Source organism: Nicotiana tabacum, chromosome 13 (genome assembly GCF_000715075.1).
Source record: "Nicotiana tabacum cultivar K326 chromosome 13, ASM71507v2, whole genome shotgun sequence".
Classification (NCBI taxonomy): Eukaryota; Viridiplantae; Streptophyta; class Magnoliopsida; order Solanales; family Solanaceae; genus Nicotiana; species Nicotiana tabacum.
In genome coordinates this window covers 37,551,327-37,575,644 of record NC_134092.1, presented here as the reverse complement: position 1 = coordinate 37,575,644, position 24,318 = coordinate 37,551,327, and the positions used below count along the sequence as shown (strand labels likewise).

At 35.9% G+C, this 24,318-nt stretch overlaps 1 long non-coding RNA gene and 1 pseudogene across 1 annotated transcript; one reads left to right on the top strand and one right to left on the bottom strand.

Moving 5' to 3' along the window:
- Positions 1 to 12,750: 12,750 nt before the first annotated feature.
- On the bottom strand, positions 12,751 to 23,673 carry LOC107784387 (uncharacterized). The gene is made up of 2 exons (XR_001647672.2): positions 22,499 to 23,673; positions 12,751 to 15,124 (listed from the first exon to the last, which is right to left on the bottom strand). It is a non-coding gene; the product is annotated as an uncharacterized LOC107784387 (long non-coding RNA).
- LOC107784385 (OBERON-like protein) lies at positions 12,783 to 17,998 on the top strand (annotated as a pseudogene).
- Positions 23,674 to 24,318: the final 645 nt, after the last annotated feature.

Genomic DNA, 24,318 nt, shown 5'->3' with positions numbered 1-24,318 from the left:
CCACCTACCAACGTGCGATGCAAAATACCTTTGATGACATGCTTCATAAGAGAGTTGAATTCTACGTCGATGACTTGGTGGTAAAGACGAAGAGTAGGTGTTACCACCTTGAAGACCTTTGAATTGTTTTTGAAAGGTTAAGAAAATTCGACCTGGAGATGAATCCACTCAAGTGTGCATTTAGAGTTACCTCAGGAAAGTTTCTTGGCTTCATTGTGCGTCATCGTTAAATTGAAGTTGATCCTACAAAGATTGATGCCATTCAGAAAATGCCCAAGCCAAAGAACTGGAGGGAGCTTCGAAGTCTCCAAGGAAACTTAACATTCATCCGGAGGTTCATCTCTAATTTGGCTGGACGGTGTCAATCCTTCAATTATCTATTGAGGAAGGATATCCCTTTTATTGGGATCAGTCATGTCAAAATGCTTTTGAAAGCATCAAAATATACTTGCTGAATCCACCTGTGTTAGGGGAACCAATGCTTGGGAAGCCATTGATACTCTACATCGCGGCACAGGAACGTTCACTTGGAGAACTACTTGCTCAAGAGAATGAGGAAGGAAAGGAACAAGCCTTGTACTACCTTAGTCGAACTCTGATAGGAGTTGAGTTGAACTATACGCCTGTTGAGAAAATATGCTTACCGTTACTTTATGCGATAAAGAAGCTAAGGCATTATTTTGAAGTATGCACTATCAAACTCATCTCTCGAGCAGATACCGTGAAGTTTGTGATGACTCGACCTGTTCTTTCTGGACACCTAGAAAGATCGTCCATATTGTTTAACCAGTATGAGATCACTTACACACCTCAAAAAGTTGTGAAAGGACAAGCACTAGCCAATTTTCTGGACCCTTTGAGCTCCTTCGCGACTGTGCAAAAGGAATAAACAAGGGATAAGATTTGTGAAGCATGGTATTTGAAGTTACTATATGCAAGAATGTAGAGTCAATTTCAAAGTAGGACAACTCGAAAAGAATGTAGCCCAAGCTAGGAATGTTTCTGCAGGAGTGCGCAAATTTGGAGAGCGAGCTCAACGGACATCTGGATCGAATTCGAAAAGCCCCGACAGTCCATCTAAAAGCTATTCTACTGCTAAATTTTCACATGTTGTATCTATGTATATCTAATGTCAAACAACACAAACCATTTGTGATTTAGAGTCTCTTAGCTCAAGATATGATTTTTTTCGCCGGAAGTACACGGATCTGAAAGTTTACTGCAGCTAGGTGAACTTTGAGAATTTTCTATTTCCAGCTCGAAATGAGTTATTCCATGAAATTAATATGTGTTGCAGGTCTCTGATTTTATTTCTAAAGGCACAAACGGATAGCAATTTGGAGATTCCGACACCATACCTTGAGATATGAATTTTTCTACAAAAGTGCTCAAAGCTGGATCGCAAGTTCGGCACACATGAGGAGCAACTTTAAAATATTATTGCAGCCAATATAAGGGAATTCTGTTATTTAATCTTCAGGTGTTATAGGTATCAGAGTACTCTTTCCAATGCCACAGATAACTCACAATTTTGACACGCATAGTTCGAGATATGAATTTTTCCATAAGAGCGCATGAAGCTGAATAGCAAGTTCGGCAGACAGATGGGTCAATTTCAAAATATTGTTGCGGACAATCTGCTTGGAATCCTTCTACTATATTTTGGGGATTTACTTATCTCTGATCTTATTTTCAGTGGCATATACGGCTCGCAATTTGGACGTTCCTAGTTTGAGATATGTACTTTTCAATGACAATATATAGTGCTGTGAAGTCAAAACAGCAAACAAGTGCATCAGTTTCAAAAATTAATTCCTGCGTGTTCTAATGGAATTTGGCCCTAAATTTTGGATATGTTGCAAGTGTATGAAGTTCTAATTCTACAGAATCAAACGGATTACAATTGGAGCGCTCCGATCTCGAGATGTAGATCTGTTGGTGAGATTGCACTGCAAAGTCACAATGCGGAACATGTGTATCTATTTTTAAAAAATATTTGCGGCTAGTCCTTAATGAACTTGGTTATGAATTTTTTATATGATTCATCCCTTTGAGTTTTGATTCTTTAGTGATAAATGGACATTGGGCCTAACTCAACCCCAAAAGCTAGCTTATGATGTGAGGATTGCCCAAGACCATATAAGGAGACCAAGGACCTCAACTCCCTCCGATGTGGGACAACTCAACACCCCCATTACGGCCAGACCTGCAAACTGGAGTGTGGACAATATAAATGGAGGCCCAATAACAATAATTGGGATGGTCCTGACTTTGATACCATGTTAGATTTTAGCCATTGAAGAACAGTTTTGAGAGAAGAAAATGTCGGTTCTTCATTAATTGAAAAATGAACCTTTTTACGGATACTTATAACTAAACAAAATAACCGATGTCCACCTCTAACTTCTAAACATGTACAAATTGACCCCTATACTAACTAATGTAAATACACAGCGCTCCAACATTTAGGGAGAAGCGGCTTGTTTTTCGTCGCACCTACATCAAATGATGGATATTTTGCAGAGATTCGCCAAGTACTTGCTCGTCGAGGTTGGAAAGGACTGCTCCAAGTAGTGTCAATTTCGCCAAGCCGCAATAATGAGATGCGCCGCATATCTCACTTTCAAAGAAGAATACAGTCGCTCCAACTTTAAGCCTTTCTGTGCCAATCCGCAAGGATGAGATGTGTGCTCGCTCGTCAAGGATGGAACACGGTCGCCGCAAGCCTCTTTCTCACCAAGCCTCAAAGAGGGGACACACACCAAGTAGTACATTGTCGATCACATGGACATTCTCAGTGGTATCAAAGATCGTTTACACTCTCGTGCAGATCTGCAAAACGCAAAAAAAGAAAAGAGATGGCTCATGGAACCTGCTGGCCAGAGGCACGATGTGCGGATTCTAAAGACAACTTCAAAAAGCTTTCTGGGTCAATCCAAGTTTCTATCTTTGGCATAGACATGGTGCAGCGAGTCTGGTTCCTTTAGGATTTTGCAATTTGCATTTCAGAAACTCCTATATCAAGATACGAATCTTCTTTTTGAAGGTGCACAAGGCTATCTCCTAAGAGTGGCGCGAGCAAAAGCGTTGACTGCATCTGAAGGAGGTTACTCGATTCGGAACCTTTCGAAACTATATTCTAGCTGGATTTTTAGCATGTTCATGTGCTAACGAAGATAAGAGACATGCATCGCTTGATGGATGTATTTTGTATTCGGCTCGAAAACTGGAGTTGGTGCTCGATCGAATGCTTCTCTAATCTCACGACCTCTGCGAGAAAAGAAAGAAAAAAATCAGCATCAAAGTCCAGGCCGGACTGCATCTCCATGAGTTACGTCGGCTCTCCAACAATGATTCCGACCAGTAACAGAAAAAGTAAAAGCTTGGCGAAGCCGATTTCAAGCATAGCATCATCATCACTAGTCACTAGACATGGCGGCTAAACTCTAGTGGTCGTGTTTGGGGAAGCTTTGGATGATGATAAGTCTAACTGGAAAGTCAAAGAAAAAGTTCTCTTTCTCGACTCACTAGTTGCACCTGTAATTATCTGTTGCAGCTAGTGAGCGCATATCATACGCAGAAGGTGTTCTTTATCTGTTGGTCCTAACTACATGCATATCAATGAAACTTGCTCGAGTTGGGAATTAATTTGGTGGTGAAACTAAATTTTAGTGCACATGGCCTTGTCCCTAGTCACTATCCAGTGCAAGCTTAAATCTTCAAAGTTAAAATATTCATGTTCAAGTTCTTCTCTGTGTCACAACAAGGGCACAAAACATGAGACTTTGTTAATTATGCTTGAATTTGTTTGGAAAAAGAAAAAAATGGATGCATGGTACTTCAAGACTCATCCTTAATATCGAACAAGCCTTGAAGTAGGGAGGGGCATCTGTAGACGTATAAAATTTATTGGCTCTAATCCATACAAAATTTGGATTAAATTTAATTGGGTTAAATAATTAATTTGGACTTTACAAATTAAATTAGCCCATTTTATTATTTTCAAGCCCAAGGTCCATTTCATCTTAAGGTCCAGACTCATGCCACGTGTCAAGTGACATGGTATATCCAGTCAAACTGCAAGCCAACAAGATGACGCCACGTGTTAAATGATGTGGCAATCCAAGTCAAAAGGCAAGAACCAACCACAGGTCGCCAAGTGGCTAAAATGACATGTCTTAGCCAATCACAAGCAAGTTTATCACATAGCTTGTGAGATAAGTTTGACGATTCACATGAGCCAATCAGAATCAAGCAAGGGAGTTCCTATGTAACTTGACTGTCCATCCTCTGCAACTATAAATAGAGGGGTTACATAACTCTCTGGGGACATTGAGAGTTGAAGAACAGTATTCCGCAATTGGTGAAGGCGTCCACAAACGGAGAGATCAATCATCAAGTGCAAAGATCTTCAACAAAGGAGTGATCAGCGGAGTTCTTCCTGGAGATCAATCCGAAACAACGAAGTGCTGCTCGACTTTCTTGGCGATTAAATACATCACAAGGAGGTCTACATCATCCTACATTCGAAAAAGACGCTTCTCAAGGCCTCGAATCACGGAGAATTTTAGAGAGGAGAATCAAGGTATACATAGAATTGTACTCACAAATATTCATCAATAAAATCTCTTTTTCTTCATACTCCCTCTGTTCCAGTTTATGTGAACCTATTTTCTTTTTGGTCTGTTCCAAAAAGAATGACCCCTCTAAATTTGGAAACAATTTAGCTTAAACTTTTAATTCTACCCATAATGAGAAATTTTTATAACCACACAAATACTCTACACCCCTTTCTGACATGTTTAGGACCACAAATTCCAAACCTTTTCATTTTTTCTTAAGCTTCGTACCCAGTCAAACAGGTTCACATAAATTGGAACGCAATGAGTATTAATTTTATTGCCGTTTATTTTCCGTACTACAAAACTTTGCTGCCAACATATGGTTCCTAAGATGGTTGTGTTTTTCTCCGCGGAATAGTGTTCGTGTGTATGTACTGATTTGAATATGGAGGAGGGTGTTACAAGTGGCTGCTGTGGAAAAAAATAATAGGTGGGACGGGAAATATAGAACGGTTGGGGGTTTCTAGCGTGAAGGCCAGGGAAGTGGTGGCGTTGTAGGTGTCGATGGTGACAGTTAAGGTTAGGGCCGTGCATAATTTGATAAATAAAGAATTACCATATCGAAATCGAAAATTTTGGTATTCGGTATTCGATATTTTGGTATTCGGTATGGTATTTAGTTTAAGTTTTTAAAAAAATTGTATTAGGTATGGTATTTGGTATTTTAAAATAAAATATCGAAATACCGATATCGTACCGAAATATATATTATATTACACAATACACATTTTATTAATTATAACATAAATATAAGAAATCTAAAATTTTACTTTCCTTTATTCTCTAAGTTAATCAATTAATTCTAAGCAAGTAACAAGATATTTCTCTAAGTTTTTCTCTCTCTAGGTTGGTATTTGCTGGTTTTGGACAAAAATTTTATCAACAAACATTTTTAGTTTAGTACTTTTGAGTACCTTAATTAAGAATATTACCGTCTATGACTCTATACACTAGTTAGTATTCAAACCGAATAAACCGAAAATACTGAACCGAATAAATCAAAACCGAAAGGAGAAAAATCGAACCATACCGAATTTAATTAAGTACGGTATTGGTATAGCATTTTACGAAACCGAATACCAAAAATATCGAACCGAAATGTCTAAATACCGTACCGTACCGACCGACGAACACCCATAATTAAGATGGGATGATCTGTGTTACTGTGGTGGAGAAAGGTTTTCTATGGTTGATGGGAGGTGGTGGTGTTAGATATGAGTTAGGCGAGCTATGCTGTAAAGGAAAGAAAGAAAAAAAAAATAGAAATTTGTTAAATTCATTTTTCAAAAAATGCGGGACTTAAAAATTACTCATGTCAAACGATAAAAGGCTAAGTATGCAATGTGTCTTTTAAGTCTGGTGATTGAGGATGTTCTCATTCCATTGAGTAAAAGTGTTAAAATAACCAAGAATCTAAAGTTGAATGACGGACTTTAAAATCTTGTGCAAGTTTAGAAAACACTATGAAATTTTAGCTAAGAATATTTTAAGGATTACATCTAAATTTATTTATTTTTATTTTTCTTCATAGATAATGTAAGGCTCGATTGAAAAGAGCTAAGTTCAGCAGAAACCAAAATTTGATTATGGAATTGAAATTCACTATTGCCTCGTCACTTTCTACCACTATTCTCGGGCCTCCTGCTGTCACTCATGGACAAAAATATTAAGCATATTTAATATAATTACTAGGATAGTAATTACACAATGTAATAATATAATAATTATACCTATTTGTTTGGCGCAACATATTATAATGTAATTTTATGTGCCATAATTGGTTGTACAAGTGCAGTTATATAGTTAAATATTTTAAATAAAAATTAAATAAACTCTTAAATTTAATTTTTATAAATGGACAAATAAATAAAATTTAATGTGAAACTGTTTACCCGTAAAACGTTATAGTTGAATTTATAATGTGGTTCATAGACAAACGAATCGATTTGATCCCAAAATAAAGATTGAATAAAATGCGAGACTTCACGTTGAAATCGAGATAAGACAGCAAATAGCTTGGTTCCGGAAGCAGGGTTTCCGAAGATAGCAATAAAAATATTGATAGACAGAAAATAAAGTATTATTGAGCTTAGAATAATGTATAGCATAAGTTTGTCAGAATTTTCGTATCTTACAATAGTTGTTGAAGTCATTATTTATAGCTACTCCTAGGGAATGAGGTCCTAGGATCAAGCCCCTCTTAAATGACAATTATAGGGGCCATTGATGAATATATAATGGCAGGCTATGAATACCAAAATTCTCTGTAACAGATGATGTATTTAATAGTGAGGAATATTATTCATTGAATGTCATCGGGTGAAATTTTACTCATAAGTTCTTTTCTCTAAAATCAGTGCTCCAATCATAACACCAGTTCAACTTCATTAGCATATTTTATGTTTTCATACCACCTAAAAATTAGAAATTGATGTATATTTTATACCACTTGGAAGTTTGTGCATTTATGTATAGCATTTTTACATTTTACCATTTTTTCACAGTGGTTCTGCATTTTTTTCACTTAAATTTTTTATGGTTACTATGATCGTTTAATCTCATTCCTTAGATCATCTCTGAGGACATTCATAGGGCGAAGTGTAAAGCATCTTGCCTAGATATCTTTTAAATGAAATGAATTATTTTCATGTATAAAGAAGATAAAATTATCAAGTATTATGCAAGAGAGGCCACACATACATTCAAAAATTACTTCTTTCTAACAAAGATAAGGTGTACGAATACCTTCCAAAAGTCATCTTCTATGTTGATAATATTGTGCATCTATATCATGATTGCGTTGAACTTGGGATTCTCCAATGAGAAGTGTGCTAAGTCGAATAGTTTGTCATTACATATTATGTCAGAAGCTCACTATTAAGTTTATAGTCCTAAATGATGAGGCCAACTTAAACAGGATTGTATAAAATTACTCGTCCCGGATGGTGTAAAGTGCTCTTTGTCAACTATTCACTGAAACTTATACGAAATTATTTTGAGATAGCATGAATAAATATGTAGTATAGGTGTTTCTATTTGTCCCCTTATCTATTGTCTCCTGCTTTGATAGTGTTACTTTTACTCTGTTAAGTGTTGTGCTTTTGATTGTTAAAAATATGGGTGAAATCTTTTGATTTGACTTTTCACTTGCATACTATCTAACTTTTAATTCAATTTTAAATATGTAGGAAAATTTTGGGGTTGAAATTGAAAATGATGTCCAAAAGTCAAATTGATTTACCGGAAGCAAATGATGAAGAGTTTTGGACAATTACGATGTTTGTGATACACTATGGATATATATATATATATAGTTTTGTAAAGTTAATGGCTAGCGGGCACCTTGAAGCAATTGATGTTATTATTTGATGTCGTATATGAAATATTTGTTTTTTGAAGTTCATTTCAAGTATATGCATCTGAAATATTTTTTATTACTTCTTAGTTAATTAAATTAATTACTGTAGTGTTTGAGATCTCCATACTAAAGTTAATGTGTTTGAAATAAATGTGATTATCAAATATATGTAAAAAAAAAAAATTTAAACACAAAATTGTGGTTTGTATATTAGTTATAATACACGCTTCAAAGTGTGGCCTTAGGGTATGACAAAAATGTGGCGTGTATAGTAATAAAGGCCACACATGGCAACTGTTGCTATAGGAGCAACACTTGAAAATGGTGGCCTATAAGATAACAAAGGACACACTTCAAAAGTGTAGCTATAAGATAAGAAAAGGGTGGCACATTGTAAACCGTGGCCTTTGCCTAATGAAAAGCGTTACCTTAGGGCAAAGGTTACGCTTGCTTAGGTCACTCCCTAAAAAGTGTTGTCTTAGGTCAAAAAGTGTGGTAGTTGATCAAAGGCCACACTTTTTGGGTGTGGTTAAAGACCTAAAATGTTGTAGTGAATATTCCCTTCAGAGTCTGCCCGGTATCAACTGAAGCTGCTATCCTCGGTTGGTTTCCACTTGCTTCGTCTTCTGTCTATCTCCGCTTCCACGTGTCGCTCTATTATTCGAGTATTTAATATGAACCAATTTTACCCTATACAGAAACATATATATGTATATAAAATATTAAATTTTATTTATTAGTATTAGATATTAAAAATTACCTTATGATTACACCATTTAATTGCCACCAAGAGTATAATTGGTCTTCGTTAATTGTATTAAATTACATGTTGATTAGGTAATTGTGTGGCGAGACTAGAGGTGATAAAATGGTTAAATAAAAATAGTTATCCACCCATATTATCCATTAGAAAATGGGTTGGATAATGAACATTTTAAAAACGGATCGAATATGGATAAGAACCATATTATCCACTTAGAAAATGGATAACTAATGGATTTAACTTTTACATTTCTAAAGCCTCAAATTGGGGGCTACTCAAGGTTGGGAGACTAGGAATTCTCCCAAGAGTGACTATATTCAAGAAGCAATGGATAATATATATAACCATATTATTGGTCGGATAACCCATTTTTTATCCGTATTAAATATGAATTGAGTAAGATAATTTATTCATTTTTTGAATTATCTAGTTTTGACCCGCTCATATCCTACCCGACCCGCCCGTTTGCCACTCATAGGCGAGACAAACAATCCAAAGCTATATAGTTATACTAAATTACAATTGCAAGATAGACTTTCCAAACAGGCAATATCCAGGTTAGCACCTTTATAGCCTGTGTTGACCAAGCTTTTTTTGGGCTAGAAGTGATTTTTTTAAACAAAAAGTATTTTTTTCCCAAAATTGATGTGTTTGGCCAAATTTTGGAATGAAAAAAGTGCTTTTTAAGAGAAGCAAAAGCAGTTTTGGAGAAGAAAAAAAATAGCTTCTCTCCAAAATTATTTTTTTGAAAAATACTTTTGAGAAAAATACACTTAGAATGAGTTTTTAAAAGCTTGGTCAAATATTAATTATTGCTCAGAAGTGCTTTTCAAATTAATTAGCCAAATACAAATTACTTCTCACCGAAAGTACTTTTGAGAAAAACGCTTTTAAGAAAAAACGACTGGCTGAACTGGTTTAGACCTTCTTTGCCGTTCACTTCATTGTCATTGTCTGCCGTTGACCTTTTTGCACTATAAACGAAATTTAGGGGAAAGACGTGAAGGGATGGACATTTATCTAGGGGCGTTTGTCGGTCGGTACGATACGGTATTTAAATATTTCGATTTGATATTTTTGGTATTCGATTTTTTAAAATATTATTATAATACCGTACCTAATTAAATTCGGTATGATTCGGTTTTTCTCCTTTCGGTTTCAGTTTATTCAGTTCAGTAACTTCGGTTTATTCAACTTGAATACTAACTAGTGCATAGAGTCATAGACTGTAATATTCTTAATTACAGTACTCAAAAGTACAAAACTAAAAATATTTGTTTTCAAAAGTTTTGTCCAAAACCAGCAAATATCAACCCAGAGAGAAAATTGTACATAAAAGAATAAATTTGATCATTAGAAATGTCTTGTTACTTACTTAGAGTTAATTGATGAACTTAGAGAATAAAAGAACGTAAAATTTTAGATTTTTTATATCTATGTTATAGTTAATAATATGTGTATTGTGTAATATAATATATATACTCCCTTTGTTCCAGTTTATGTGAACCTATTTCCTTTTTGGTCCGTTCCAAAAAGAATGACCCCTTTCTAAATTTGGTAATAATTTAACTTAAACTTACAATTTTACTTTTAATGAGAAACTTTTATAACCACACAAATACTCCGGGCCCCTTTTTAATTTGTTTAGAACCACAAATTCTAAAAGTCTTCATTTTTTCTTAAACTCCGTATCCAGTCAAATAGGTTCACATAAATTGAAACGGAGGAAGTATTTCGGTATGGTATCGATATTTCGGTATTTTATTTAAAAATACCAAATGCCATACCAAATACCAATTTTTTTAAAACTTAAACCAAATGTCATACTGAATACCAAAATATCGAATACCAAATACCAAAATTTTCGATTTCGGTACGGTAATTCGATATTTACCGTGCAAAACCCTACATTTATCCCTTCTCATTGCTTTGTAGAAATAGTATAAAATAAAGTAAATTACTCCGTCAATTTCATTTAATGTGATTCTATTTTTCTATAGTTTGTGTAAACAATAATGATTTATTTTAAAATTTTAGCACATAATGTAACTTAATTTTTTGTTTTATCTTAATGAAAAATTAATTTTATAGCTATATAAATGATATATTTAAGATCGTACATTATAAAATCTTACAGCTTTCCTAACTTCATTATGTAGGGGTAAGGTCTGCGTAACTTATTTCACTGGACTTATTATATTTTAAAATCTTATAATCACACAAATATTATATTTAGTTAGCATCACAAATTTCAAAATTTTCTTTTTATTTTGAATATACAAACCTCACTTAAAATGAACGGCATATATATATTTTCGTTTTGACGAATTTTACCCGCCCCGATGCCAATTCAACAGGTTTTTCTAGTATAGAGACTTATCTATCTGCAGTTAATCTTGCATGTAAAAAAAGGTTTTGCCATCTCTTTCTCCTCTATTTTCTCTTTATTTACCTTCTCTTTATTTTCCCAAACAAGGTCAGTTGGAGCCTTAATTAATAGAATCAGTCTTTCTACTGAAATGCCTGTTAATCGGTAAGTAAACATCTTTCATTTTTCTCCCTAAAACAAGCAAAATGAGATATGAAGAACAAGTGAAAGTCAACATCAGCCTGCCCTTGCCTCTTTTCTTTTAGTTGACCAATATTCATTATCATGCCCCTTTTGGATAATTTCTATTTTTTGTACTCAACTTTGGTCCAGCTGATTTACACAAAGTTGAAGTCTTTTCTTCTTTTGAAAGTATTCTTTGTATTTGAAGATGTCAAGTATTTCTGGGTATAGTTCAACTTCCTCTGAATAAGAAAAATTAATGAAAAGATTGATTTTTTGTTTGTTTGTAAGTGATGAAAATGTTAATTTTCATTAATAGCATTAGATCCCCACAACCCCACATGTGTTCTTGTTTGGTTGTTTTGACATTGTTTCATGAATTTGCTGGCTAATGTTTAGAGTTGGTAATTCTATTGAGGAGTTAACATTTGTCCAGCTTATTTTTATTAAGTTGTAGTAGCTTTTTTTTCCTCTTCTTGCCTGTTGAAAATATTTTTGGTTTTGAAGATGTCCATTGTTATTTGGGTGTGGTTGAACTTCGTTTGGTTGACAAAAATTAATGAAAAGATTGTTAGCTATTTTTTATAATGGTTAATTTCATTGTATAGCATTAGATCCCACAACAGTACATTTCCGGTTGACTTGTTTTGACTTTGTTTCATGAATTCAGAGGCAATACGTAGAGTTGGTAATTCTTTTAGAAGACTCAACTTTGATCCAGCTGATCTTCACATTATTTTCAGTCGTCTTATATGCCTTTTGAAAGTGTTGCATATTTGAGGATATCATAATTATCTCATTGCGAAGGATAGCTAATGTCATCATTTAGCATTAGATACCCCCCCCCCCCCCCAAAAAAAAAAAAAAAAAACAAAAACCCCATAACTAGTTTGGTTGCTTTGACATTGTTTCATGAACTTATGCATAATGCTTATAGTTGGTAAATATCAATAGAAAATATAGAGAACTTCTAGTGTTGGATACCAATAATTTTTTTTCTAAATCTAATTATTGAGTAGTAGAATGAAACAAGCCCAGATAGAGCAGAACTGATATTAAAGATTCATACAGTCAACCCTTACTAGTTTTGAATCGAGGCACAGTTGCTCTTTGTGCTTAGAAGTTTTTAAGGTTTAAGAATTCATCAGTTTATTGCTGGATAAAGACATTGTTTTTTCAGAAAGTTGTCCTCTTTATTAGTAGTCATTTGCACCTTTACCCTTCTTACTTCTAGTTTATCTGAAATAGGTTGATTTCATTAATTTTATCGCTCATTTATTGAGTTACGTGACAATGTATATGGGAATTGTCTTTTATTACTCGTTTTTTTTTTTTTTCGAGGCTTAGAATGAAATGTTGTGTACTCAAACACCTCTATTTGTTTCTCTCTTATTTTATTGCCATTAATCTGATGCTTACTGAACATTCTTCTACTGACGATAAGACTAATTTCCAGATTCTAATATCAATAATCAATCTTTATCAAATATGCTGCCTCCACGTCCCAGTGGGTTACATCCATCCTTGTTTCTTGCATCTTCAGATGTCAGGGCATCATCTGATAATCATGAAACCAGGTTGAACTCTGATCAAATTCGTGAATCGCCTACTGAGAGTGCTAGCTCAAGAGATACTTGGCCAGCTGCTGATGCCGTGACTCATGTAAAGCTTGAGAATGGGAAAGCTGAGAAGGGTTATTATGAGCAGTCTGTAATTCACCAGCTTTCTGGTTCAACTAAGATTTATCTTCTTGATATAGCTAGAGAACGAGTGGATATAATTTCTGAGAAAATGCATTTGCTCCCCAACGAGCATTTAGAAGAGCTAAAAGGTAGGCTTCGGAGGATGCTTGAGGGGGGTGGGGGCTCTCAGCAAAAAGATGAATTTTTGGTTTTGCAGAGGGTCATTCGGAGTAGGTCTGATTTAACTGCCAAGACACTGATTAGAGCTCATCGAGTTCAGTTGGAAATTCTTGTCGCTATTAACTCTGGAATTCAGGCGTTCCTGCACCCAAGTGTCAGTATTTCTCAGACTTCCCTGATTGAGGTTTTTGTGTACAAGAGATGTCGGAATATAGCATGCCAAAGTCAGTTGCCGGCTGATGATTGCTACTGTGAGATATGCACTAATAGGAAGGGTTTCTGCAGCCTATGTATGTGTATAATCTGCAACAAATTTGATTTTGAAGTGAATACGTGCCGGTGGATTGGTTGCGACTCGTGTGCTCATTGGACTCACACAGACTGTGCAATTCGCGATAAACAAATTGGAATGGGCTCTTCCCCATCAAATGGACTGGACTCTTCTGAATTGCTATTCAGGTGCAGAGCATGCAATCGCACGTCTGAGCTTTTAGGTTGAGTGAAAGATGTCTTCCAACACTGTGCACCGACCTGGGACAGAGAATCTTTGCTGAGAGAACTCAATGTTGTAAGTAAGATCTTCTGTGTAAGCGAGGACGCAAAAGGGAGACGACTATTTTGGAAGTCTGAGGAGCTCATAGAAAAATTCAAGAGCGGAGTGGCAGAAACAACAGCTTGCAGGGCCATATTAACTTTTTTCCAAGGTATATCTCACGACTTAATGCTAGTGCAATTGGTCTTTCTGGAAATGTATGTGCTCTTTTTAGAAATGTATGCACGGGGAGGTAGAATCTATAATGTGGTTGGGCGGTTTGTTAAGGGAAAGTGTTTGCTCCTGTGAGCTATTAGGAAAAACTACAAACATGTCAAATAAGGACTGGGGCCTTGGAAGATTTAATTTCCGCCATTAGGGAATTGTCACATCCTGCATTTATGGAAGTTGTGCTAGAAATATCAGATGTTTTCACAACCATGTGATGAAACCTATCAACCTAAGGTTACAAACCTTTATTTGGCCTCTATGTACAATAATCTGTCTTAGGTGGACAGGGTTACCTCATAGTTATCCTCTAAAAGCCTAAGAGACTTGCCAAATACTGACTTTGCAGTTTCTGGCTCGAAGCTGAATCAAATATTTTCATCCTAGTCTAAGTGATATAGGACCAGCTTCTAGTGATACCTCACGACAAAGTGTTGAACATATATTTTCACAATCGGCTTTAGAATTTTGGAAACGTAATAAATCTGCGTTCATGATAAGAGAGAGAGAGGGAGAGAGAGAGAGAAGAAAAGGTACGCATTGTTTCCTTTTCGTGCTCTTTCTTCTTTATCTCTTCATTTTTTCCTGGATTATGAAAAAGTATTCTATTGATAAAGAGGAGAAAGAGAAAATTATACGACCAGAGGTCCTCCTAGCAAAAAGTTGTAACAAAATTGAAAAGGAAAAGAAAACAAAGCACCGATAAAACTGTTTTAGCAATGCAGTCTGATTCTGATGTAGATCTCTAAGTGTTAAAGATCCCTGAAAGACCATTGTTCTTATACCATATATTACCTTTTTTCATAAAAGATATTCCAGAATATTGTATTACCTAACTCGCTATGCTTGGTGCCGTCTCGTGCTACGCTATTTGATTGAGAGCCTTCCTGTGCTACGCTATTTGATTGAGATTCGAAATAACCCTATTGATCCTTCAATAATCTTGGATTCTTTTCCATCCAAATACATTGTCTTACTCTGAATCATGGTAAATGCTACAATTTTCCCTTCCCTCTTCCTCGCTGATACCCAAACTCTGGTATTCAACATAGAACTGAGTGAAGCTGTGATACAACAGATTTTCCGATGCTGCAAATAACCTACTCCATAATGCAATAGAAAGGGGAAATGTGAGAAGGTATGGTATGCCTCTCATCTCTTCGCTTACTATGCAAACATCAGAGACGATGAACCTTCATTTTGTGAACCTGCAACAATTGGTCGTGTTTTACTTTAGGACGAAAGACCGTATGAAACCCTTAACTCGTAGATAAGAGGGTTATGTTTCAGTTCTTGAAATGAGAAATAGGATTTACATGAGAAATAACCTGAACTATGCAAGTTGCACACCCTTTTATTCAACATGGGTATGATAACAAATGGAAAGGACATCATGCAATGGAATAAATTATTACTATTTTGTTTGTTCTCTCCTCAAATTCATTGTATCTGCTCTTATTTCCTCAGACGCTCTTATGGTATTCTAAAATCGTCCCTCGTGTCACTCTGAATAGTCATTCCATCTTTGAACCAAACTCACTATTCCTCTATCAACTCTGAAGGAATCATATGGATCCTGTATGGTCCATACTTTTTAGCATTTGAGATACCATACTCTCTGCAGAAGGGCCAACTGGTCAAGACTGCTAGCCAAATACACTAGCTGCGCCTAACATTTTAATAAACGCTTTGATGCTTTTCTCATCATTTTGTTTTTGTGTTTAAGTTCCATGGTCTCGCTCCCAATTATTTTATCTTTCTTCTTCCTTGATAGTGAACTCTTCTATGAGTGATTTGTTTTCGGTCCTATTTTGATTTTGGAGCTTATCCGCATTTTCGGGGACATCATGGATGGAGACCAGGGACTAATTTGAAGGAGGAAAACATGGTAGATTTCCGATTATTCGTCCTAGCAAAAATTTGGGGTGTTCCTTCTTCCCAGCAAGTATTATCCAGCCAAGTTTTTGTGGCAAATTGTTTTTTTTTTTTTTGGGGGGGGGGGGGGAGGTGGGGTTGGCGGGAATGAGAAGAGTTGGTACATACACTTAAAACAATTGACAATTATGGAAATCCTGCGCAAATGAATGGATAGATTGGTGTTAATCGAAAGGAAGAATATCTAGATTAAAGCTTATCTTTTATTTCGTAGTTAAAGATCATCTCACTGCCACTGATCAGCAAAATATTTCTACTTGCTTGGTTTAAGAAAATAAATAATAATAAACAGGCATACAAATTGAAAGGTAAAGGTAAGTTCCTTAAAACAATTATAAGACCAACAATGTTATTGGAAGTGAATGTTGGGTTGCTAAAATCCAACAGATCCACAAGATAAGTGTCGCAAAGATACAAATGGTAAGATGGATACACGGTCATACAAGATTAGACAACATTAAAAATGACCATATTCACTGGAAGGTGCAAATAGCACACATTGAGGATAAAATGAGAGAAGATCGCTTGACATGGTGTGGTCATGTCCTGCTTTGACCTCCATATGCACCGATCCATAGGTGTGAAACCATGGTGAATGAAGGTGTTAAATGGGAACGAGGTAGACCTAAAATCATATGGAGGAAATTGTTTTGGAAGACCTACAACCTCTTAGAATCAATATACCAATTAGTTGGGAATATATTTTAGTCTTGCTATATAAGTTTACCTTAGGTCCTAGGCTTTCTAGGAGTTTTAACCTTATTAGAGATTCTTATGCCAGTAGAGATTACACAGAACTTTTGGCATTTCCCATTTTTATTTTGTATAATGTTGGCTTGAGATGAATTTAAATGGGGAACACAGTCAATGAAGATTCATATAGTTGACCCCAACTTGTTTGGAACTGAGCCGTAGTAATTTTTGCTCTAATAATAACCGGGCCAAGACTTGAGTGGGCTTGTTAAAATTCTTAAATTTAGGAGTATTCTCTCTCTCAGTTTAAGATTTTACATTCCGTGGTTCATATAATTCAGCATTGATCTCATAGCCTTCGTAGCCAGATGACAAAAAAAATCCAGTCTTCTCATTTCTGATGGTTCATCAAGCAGAAAAGGATTTAAGGGCCTCTTTTCCAATCACATCTACCTTAAATGGATTACAGTTTGATTCCTCTTGTCCTTTTTTTCAGTTTGCCGTCCCAAAAATTTGAAATAAGTAAACTTCTAGAATGTCGGAAAATTCTTCTTTATATCTGTTGTCTATTTTCTAGAAGAATGATTTTGGCTAGTATTGATTCATTTACTCTTTGGGCAAAGAGTTTGAGTTGGACTCACCAAAGAGCTCTGAGGCTGGAAATAGTAGTATGCAGCTGCCACCGCAGGAGGCATGCAACCGAATTGCCCAAGTGGTACAAGAGGCAGTGCAGAAAATGGAATTGGTGGCTGACGAAAAGATGAGAATGCTAAAGAAAGCTCGCGTAGCTCTTGCGGCTTGTGATCATGAACTGGAAGAAAAAGCAAAGGAAGTTGCAGAAATAAAAATGGAGAGGCAGCAGAAAGGGCAACAGATAGATGAATTGGAGAGCATTGTTAGGCTTAAACAAGCAGAGGCTGATATGTTCCAGCTTAAGGCTGATGAGGCTAGACGAGAAGCGGACAGGTTGCATATGATTGCTCTTTCAAAATTAGGGAAATGTGAAGAAGACTATGCCAGCAGATACCTAAAACAACGCCTTAGTGAGGCTGAGGCTGAGAGGCAATTCCTTCTCGAGAAGATTAAACTTCAAGATCACGGTTCGGGTTCATCACAAAGTAATGGCATGGCGGACCCCCCGCAAGCACTCTTATCTAAAATACAAGAGATTCTCAAGAGTGTACAATAGCTCGGAGCTCTCACTAAAGCTACACAACCAACCAAATGAACGTCTTTGTAGATGGCCTTGTTACTATTATTGGCTTGTATTGTGTGTAGTTGCAACTCCAGAAACAATGTGAAACAATGTGGAGTAATTTGGTATTAGGATTCCGCTTATGACTGTATTGTGGACTAGTAGATGTATATCTCATGCACACACTCATATTAATTGTTGTTTCCTCGACCTACTTCATTGAAACACGGGTAAAGAAAGGATCAACTCGATTTTAACCTTTCGGGGTCGTTTGGCATGATGCATTAGAGAAAATATCTCTAATGCATGCATTAGCTTTTGGTAATACTAATTCCTTGTTTGGTACACTTTTTCAATCTATGTATAACTAATGCAATATTTGGTATTATCTTATGTATTACTAATACATAGCTAACCATGGTATTAGCAATACCAACGCTATTAGGGGTCGCTTGGTAGGGTGCATAAGAATAATGTTGAATAGGGTGTGTTAGTAATGCTGGTATTAGTATGCTGGCATATTTTTTATCCATTGATTGGTTTGATGTATTAAAGCATTGCACAATTTCTAAAAGAATTTTATTTACAAAAATACCCTCATAACCAGTCCATCACTTTATCTTTTTAAAAGAAACATATGTTGTGGAATGTTTTTATATGAAAAAATTATTTGATTTATCTACCTATATTGTAGTATAGAACTGAATATTTATTTATAAAAAGAAAATATGCTAAGTATTTATTTATCTACTAGGGGTATAATTTTATTTTCCACTTTCTTGGATTATTAGGCAAAGAAAGTTTGAATTAAAAAATAAAAGAAAAATAAGTTGAATGCAAGTGCATTCCAGTACGTAGTAGTAGAGTACAGATTTTATAAATTTACAATGAAAAATTGGCGGAGTATAGATATAAATAGCATGAGTAATTTCAGTATCAAACTTGCATTAATAAGCGGAATTATTTTCGCAGGTGCGAGAGTGCGACTGGGCAGTGGGCTTCGCAGAAGCGATGATGGCATCGCAGAAGCAACGTCGCATATGCGCCAATCTGTCCGCAGAGCAAAACTGGGCAGATTATTAAGGGATCGAACTTGGTCATTTTTCTCATTTCGTTTTGGATTTTTGGAGCTCGGTTTTGGGCGATTTTGGAGGAGTTCTTCACGACTTCGACTTGGGTAAGTGTTCTATATCCGAAAGTGATTATATCTCATAAATTCATGGTTATATTCATCATTTATTTCAAATTTAATGGAAGAAATTGAGAAAAATTGTGAAATCTTCCGAAAGTGTAAATTGGAGATTTGGAGGACGATTTGTTGTTGGAATTTAATAATATTTTGGTATGGTTGAACTCGTATCAAATGGGGGTTTGGATTTCGTGAATTTTCGTCGGGTTCCGAGACGTGGGCCCGAGGGTTGACTTTGTTGACTTTTCGAGCGGAGTTGAGAATTATTATAAATTGTTAAGTTACACGCATCGGAGTATATTTTGATTGTTTTGCACATTGTTTGATTAGTTTCAGATCGTTTGGCTTTGAATTGAAGAGGCATTGGAGCCGGTTATGGAATTTCGGAGCGAGGTAAGTCTCCTGTCTAACTCTGTGGGGGAAACTACCCCTAGGTGATGTATTTGATGTGTGCTACTTGTTGCGGGGGTTACGTACGCACGAGGTGACGAGAGTTCGTACGTAGCTAGGTTCATGTTATGTCCGGATAGACTTAGGTTCCCACCATGCTATAACTGTACTATTCGAGTTGTCCCTTGCCTATGAAATTCCTTTATTTTACGTTGCGACGTGAGGCTAGACTCGCGTAGAGTGATAGACTTGCTATTATAGAGATATGACGGGCTTTATGATTAGCCGCGGAATAATTGTACTCTTACAAATTTCTTCCGTGCTATGCGTTTTCCTCGAAAGACTTTCCTTAAATATTTATATATCACACATTTATTCGTGAGTGGGGTCAAGGACCCATTAAAGCTTCTTATTCTAATGAGATCGAGTCGTTCGCCTCGACAGTATAATAGATGCATCTATGGTTCGTGCCGTTCGACCCTCGGCAATGCGCACAATATGATGTGATCGGGCCGTTCGCCTCGGCAGGATTTTTGTATCATATCTCATGGGAGCGCGCCGTTCGCCTCGGCAATATAATAGATATATCTATGGTTCGTACCGTTCGACCCTCGGCGGTGCACACAGTATGATGGGATCGGGCCGTACGCCTCGACATTTCTATAAAATACTTTTACGGAATCGTGCGTAATAATTTACAAGAAACCAATGTATCTGCGATTTTTCCTGATTTGGATTGTGACAATCTATTTGGTGAGGTCTGTCACACTCCTTTTTTCCCCCTCACTAACCCTTTTTAAAATAGATAAAGTGGTTTTAAAGCTCAAAGGGTTTTCAATCATGAAAGTGACAAAAAGATTGCGTTTCGAAGGATTTTCAGAGTCGCCACCTGACATTTGGTTTCGGTGTGCCAAGTCACCATTTTTAAAATAATAATTTTTCTTCAAAACACATTTGACTCTAAAACTGACTGCATCAGAGATTCTAGATAAGGGGGTTCATTTGACTCGGGGAGAAGGTGTTAGGCATTCCCCGAGTCCCGTAACCAGTACGGTTGCATATATGATCCGGTTGGCTTTTAAGAATATTTGGACTAAGGTAAGAAACACACAAAAGGAAAATAAATAGCAAAAGAGGTTTGAGGTCGTCCCTTCCTAATAAAAGAAAAGAAAATAAAATAAAATAAGTCTTACTAGCCTATACTATGCCTCTACTGACGATGCCACAGCCTCCGTTTACATTCAATACGGGGCATGCCCCGAATAAAATATATACCAAATTTACGGGGAATTCCCCTGAATATAAACTAAAGGGAACGACCTCTCGCCTCGAATAAAATAAAATAGAAGATCTAAAATTTGCCTACCCAAGTGTGGTCGGCCTAAGCATGCTCCTAACGGATAAGTAGTAGAATAAAATAAAACTAAAAAAAACAATTCATGGCATGCTTTTCTTTTAATTTCTCATTTCATGTATTTAGACCGAGCTCGATCCTAAAGCATGTAGATGAAATTAATACTAATGAGCTCGATCTTTCCCAATTCCCACGACCCAATTTACTCAACGAAAGCGAGTTCATTTTGAAGCCTCGAAACAGATAGAAAGCAATCAGGCAAACAAGTGCAAAGCCACGTAAACGAAAATAACAAAATGAATAAAGAAGAGGTGGATTGAAGCATGATGAGAGCCATGACCCTCCTACGGACTAATCTGTGTAACTTCCCCTACTTCACTGTTCATACTTGAATTGTTCTTTTTGAACTTCTCCTAAACCAATTTCCCAATACATTAAGGATCTTACACGTACGGTCTTTCACACCAGGAGCATTTGAACACAATTCCTTCACAAAGTCAGGCCAATGGTTCACGCATTCAGAGTCAGACAGACACTCAAAGAAAGTTGGCCACCAATTTCATTTTTGACAACATAAAAGCTGGAGTTCTTAGCAGACAATTAAACTCATTTTTTACACTTTACAGCTTTAGTTTACTCATTGAAACACAAATGTAATTTTTGAAAAAAATAATGTTACGAACACAGACCAACATATCAAACGATCACTTTTCCAGTCACATACCAATTAATAAATGTCACAACCTGCTTTTAAATCGTGCCAACTCAATGCACCTAACTCGCTTCATGATTTACTAAACTCATGACAAAACTGATCATGCAGGGAAACAACTCACAAATTCAAGTAAGCAACAGAGAATTCTATCACATAACATTTAACGCGACGAAGTTTAGGATCAGTTAACACATATGCCTTTGAAAATATCAGATTAACCATTCGCTTAGCTTGATACTAGGAACATTAACAAATCCCCTTTCATGAAGAAACTAACTTCAACCGGATAACAAAGGGATTATTGATCAACATAGCCTTTTAGAGTTAAATGCTCACATGAATATTGGTGGTTACAACCTAACACTCTAACAAAATCCAAAAGGAAATCATGATTCAGTCAAGAAAGCCAACATATGTGCCATCGACCAGAATTAACAAAGACGCGATTTAAAACCAAGAGAGATAATTGAATGAGTGTAAACAGATACAACTGGTCGGTCTTTTACTTGTCCATGGGTCCACATTGAATTTGAGTTTCTAATACATAGTCCAACTGATTCTTTCAGTTAAACACATGGAATTTATATGAAGTTGCAAGCATTTCATTCCAAAGGATATAACAAAATCAGTTTTCACACACAATTGTCACGAACGAAATAGAGGCAGACACGATGAGAATTCCACAAAATAAGCACTTGGAACACCTAAAAATGGACTTTAGAACATGGATACTAATCGACTACTGGTGAATGAGTCGAAATGCACGTCGATTTACAATTTATATAGGAAATCAGCATAAGCTAGCAGGTATAAACAACAGACCAAAGCACCAATGAAAAAAGATCATTCAGAACGGGGCAGATTAGTGAAACATTCAGCAAGATTCAAGTATTTTTGTTCACATCAATCATTCCTACATCAAACAACAAGAACATAGAACTAACATTCTTCCCAAAGCGAAACTAAATCTGAAGCTAACCTATAGACGCAATTCTTTAAAAACTAAATGTTAAGAACCTAAAGGTGTTAATAAATCCCACACCCGACTGCCATGGCTCTTGTCATACTTTCAATCAACACCAAAACAGAAGTAAAGGGAAGAAGAATGAACCTTGAATGACAAGATCGTTTTCAATGTATTCCGTTGAAAGACGCAAATACAAGCGGATTCAGCAACCGAAATTTGAAATGAACGATACTACAGCAACAGGAACCAAGAGCCACGAACGGACCTCATAACGGCAACTCGATCACTCGGACCTCGAATAGCAATCAACAAACAGCTCAAAATAAACTCGACTCAATCAAACTCTATAGTCGAAATCCAAATCCGAAATCGGAACTGATGAAGCAGATTTTTTTTTCATATTTTTTATTGAGAATTTAGAGTTAAAAATCGGTGGAAGGTGAAAAATGAAGAACAATCCCTAAAAGAAACCTAGCTCTTTTCTTTTCTCACTGTTTTCTCTTTTCTCCCCTCGAACTCCAGAAAAATAATCCCCATATTTATAGGAACTCTAGAAACTTCTATTCTTTTCCTCCAAGAAAACCAGAAAATCCTCTAAAAATCTCCAAATTCGTTTGTTAAAACAAGTAGAGGACAAATGGAAGGAGTAGATTGAGCCGAAACTCAATCCTACGCTCACCATTCGTCCTCCCTTGCCTTAAACGAACCGTGTGAGTGAAGAGTGTGTGAGTGAAGAGTGCGTGAGAGAGATGAAATATTCTTGTCAGAAGTTCGTTAGGCTAGGGCTACGTGGCAAAGAGAGGAAAGAGGGGACCATTGGAGCGGGTTCCGGCGGGTTTGGGTAGTGAAGCGGCAGATGGTTGAGAGAAGAGGGGTGGTGCGGCTAGGTTAGAGTGAACTAGGGTTAGGGGATTTTAGGATTATAATTGGGGTTTTATGTGTTAGGGGGAATTAATGGTAGCCCTTGGATTAGATGGGATGGAAGGCTAAGATTAAGTAGGGAGATGGGGCGGATCAGCTGGTGGGTCAGCGGGTCATCGGATTGGGCTGCCCGAATTTGGGCCAAATCCCAACCCAAAATCTTAATCCTTCTTCTACAAATAATGTAAAATCTATACTATGAAATACAAAACTAATTCTAATTAATTAAAATAAATAATATTATATTGTGAAACTATTTTTGGTATTTTCAAATATTACTCTTAATATAATAGTAGAGGAAAATAGGCTAAAAGCACATCAATTATTAAAATAATATTCCTACAAAAATACTAATACAAATATGTAATAAGATGAAAAACATCATAAAAGTAAAATTATTTTTGTATTTTCAAAACTTAATATAAAAGGAGAGAAAAATATAACAATCATGGTAAAATCAAGATAACACTACTATATATGAAAATACTGATGACCTTACTAAAAATGAAAATTTATGATAAGATAAAATAAAAATACTTTTGTGTTTTTAAATTGTAATTTGAAGTAAAAGTTTACTAAAACTCCATAAAAATTAAAGTTATATTAAATAAGTATTTTAAACACTAAAATAACTCAAAAACGTGATGGGTCAAAATTTATGTGCTTACAAGGTCCATTATATATATATATATATATATATATATATATATATATATATATATATATATATATATATATATATATATATATATATATATATATATATGCGCTCCGGTTGAGGAGGTAACTGCTAATTAATTGAGAGCTCGAGTTCATTATGGAGAGGTGGATTGTACCAAGTATTTATACTTGCTTATTTCGTTTATTTACTCTGCCTCACCTATATTTACTTCTTACTGTACATGATTTATTGGACCACTAGTAAGTGTCGATGTCGACCCCTCGTCACTACTTTTTCGGGGTTAGGCTAGATACTTATTGGGTACGCGTTGATTTACGTACTCATGTTGCACTTGCTGTACTTATTGTGCAGGTACATATAT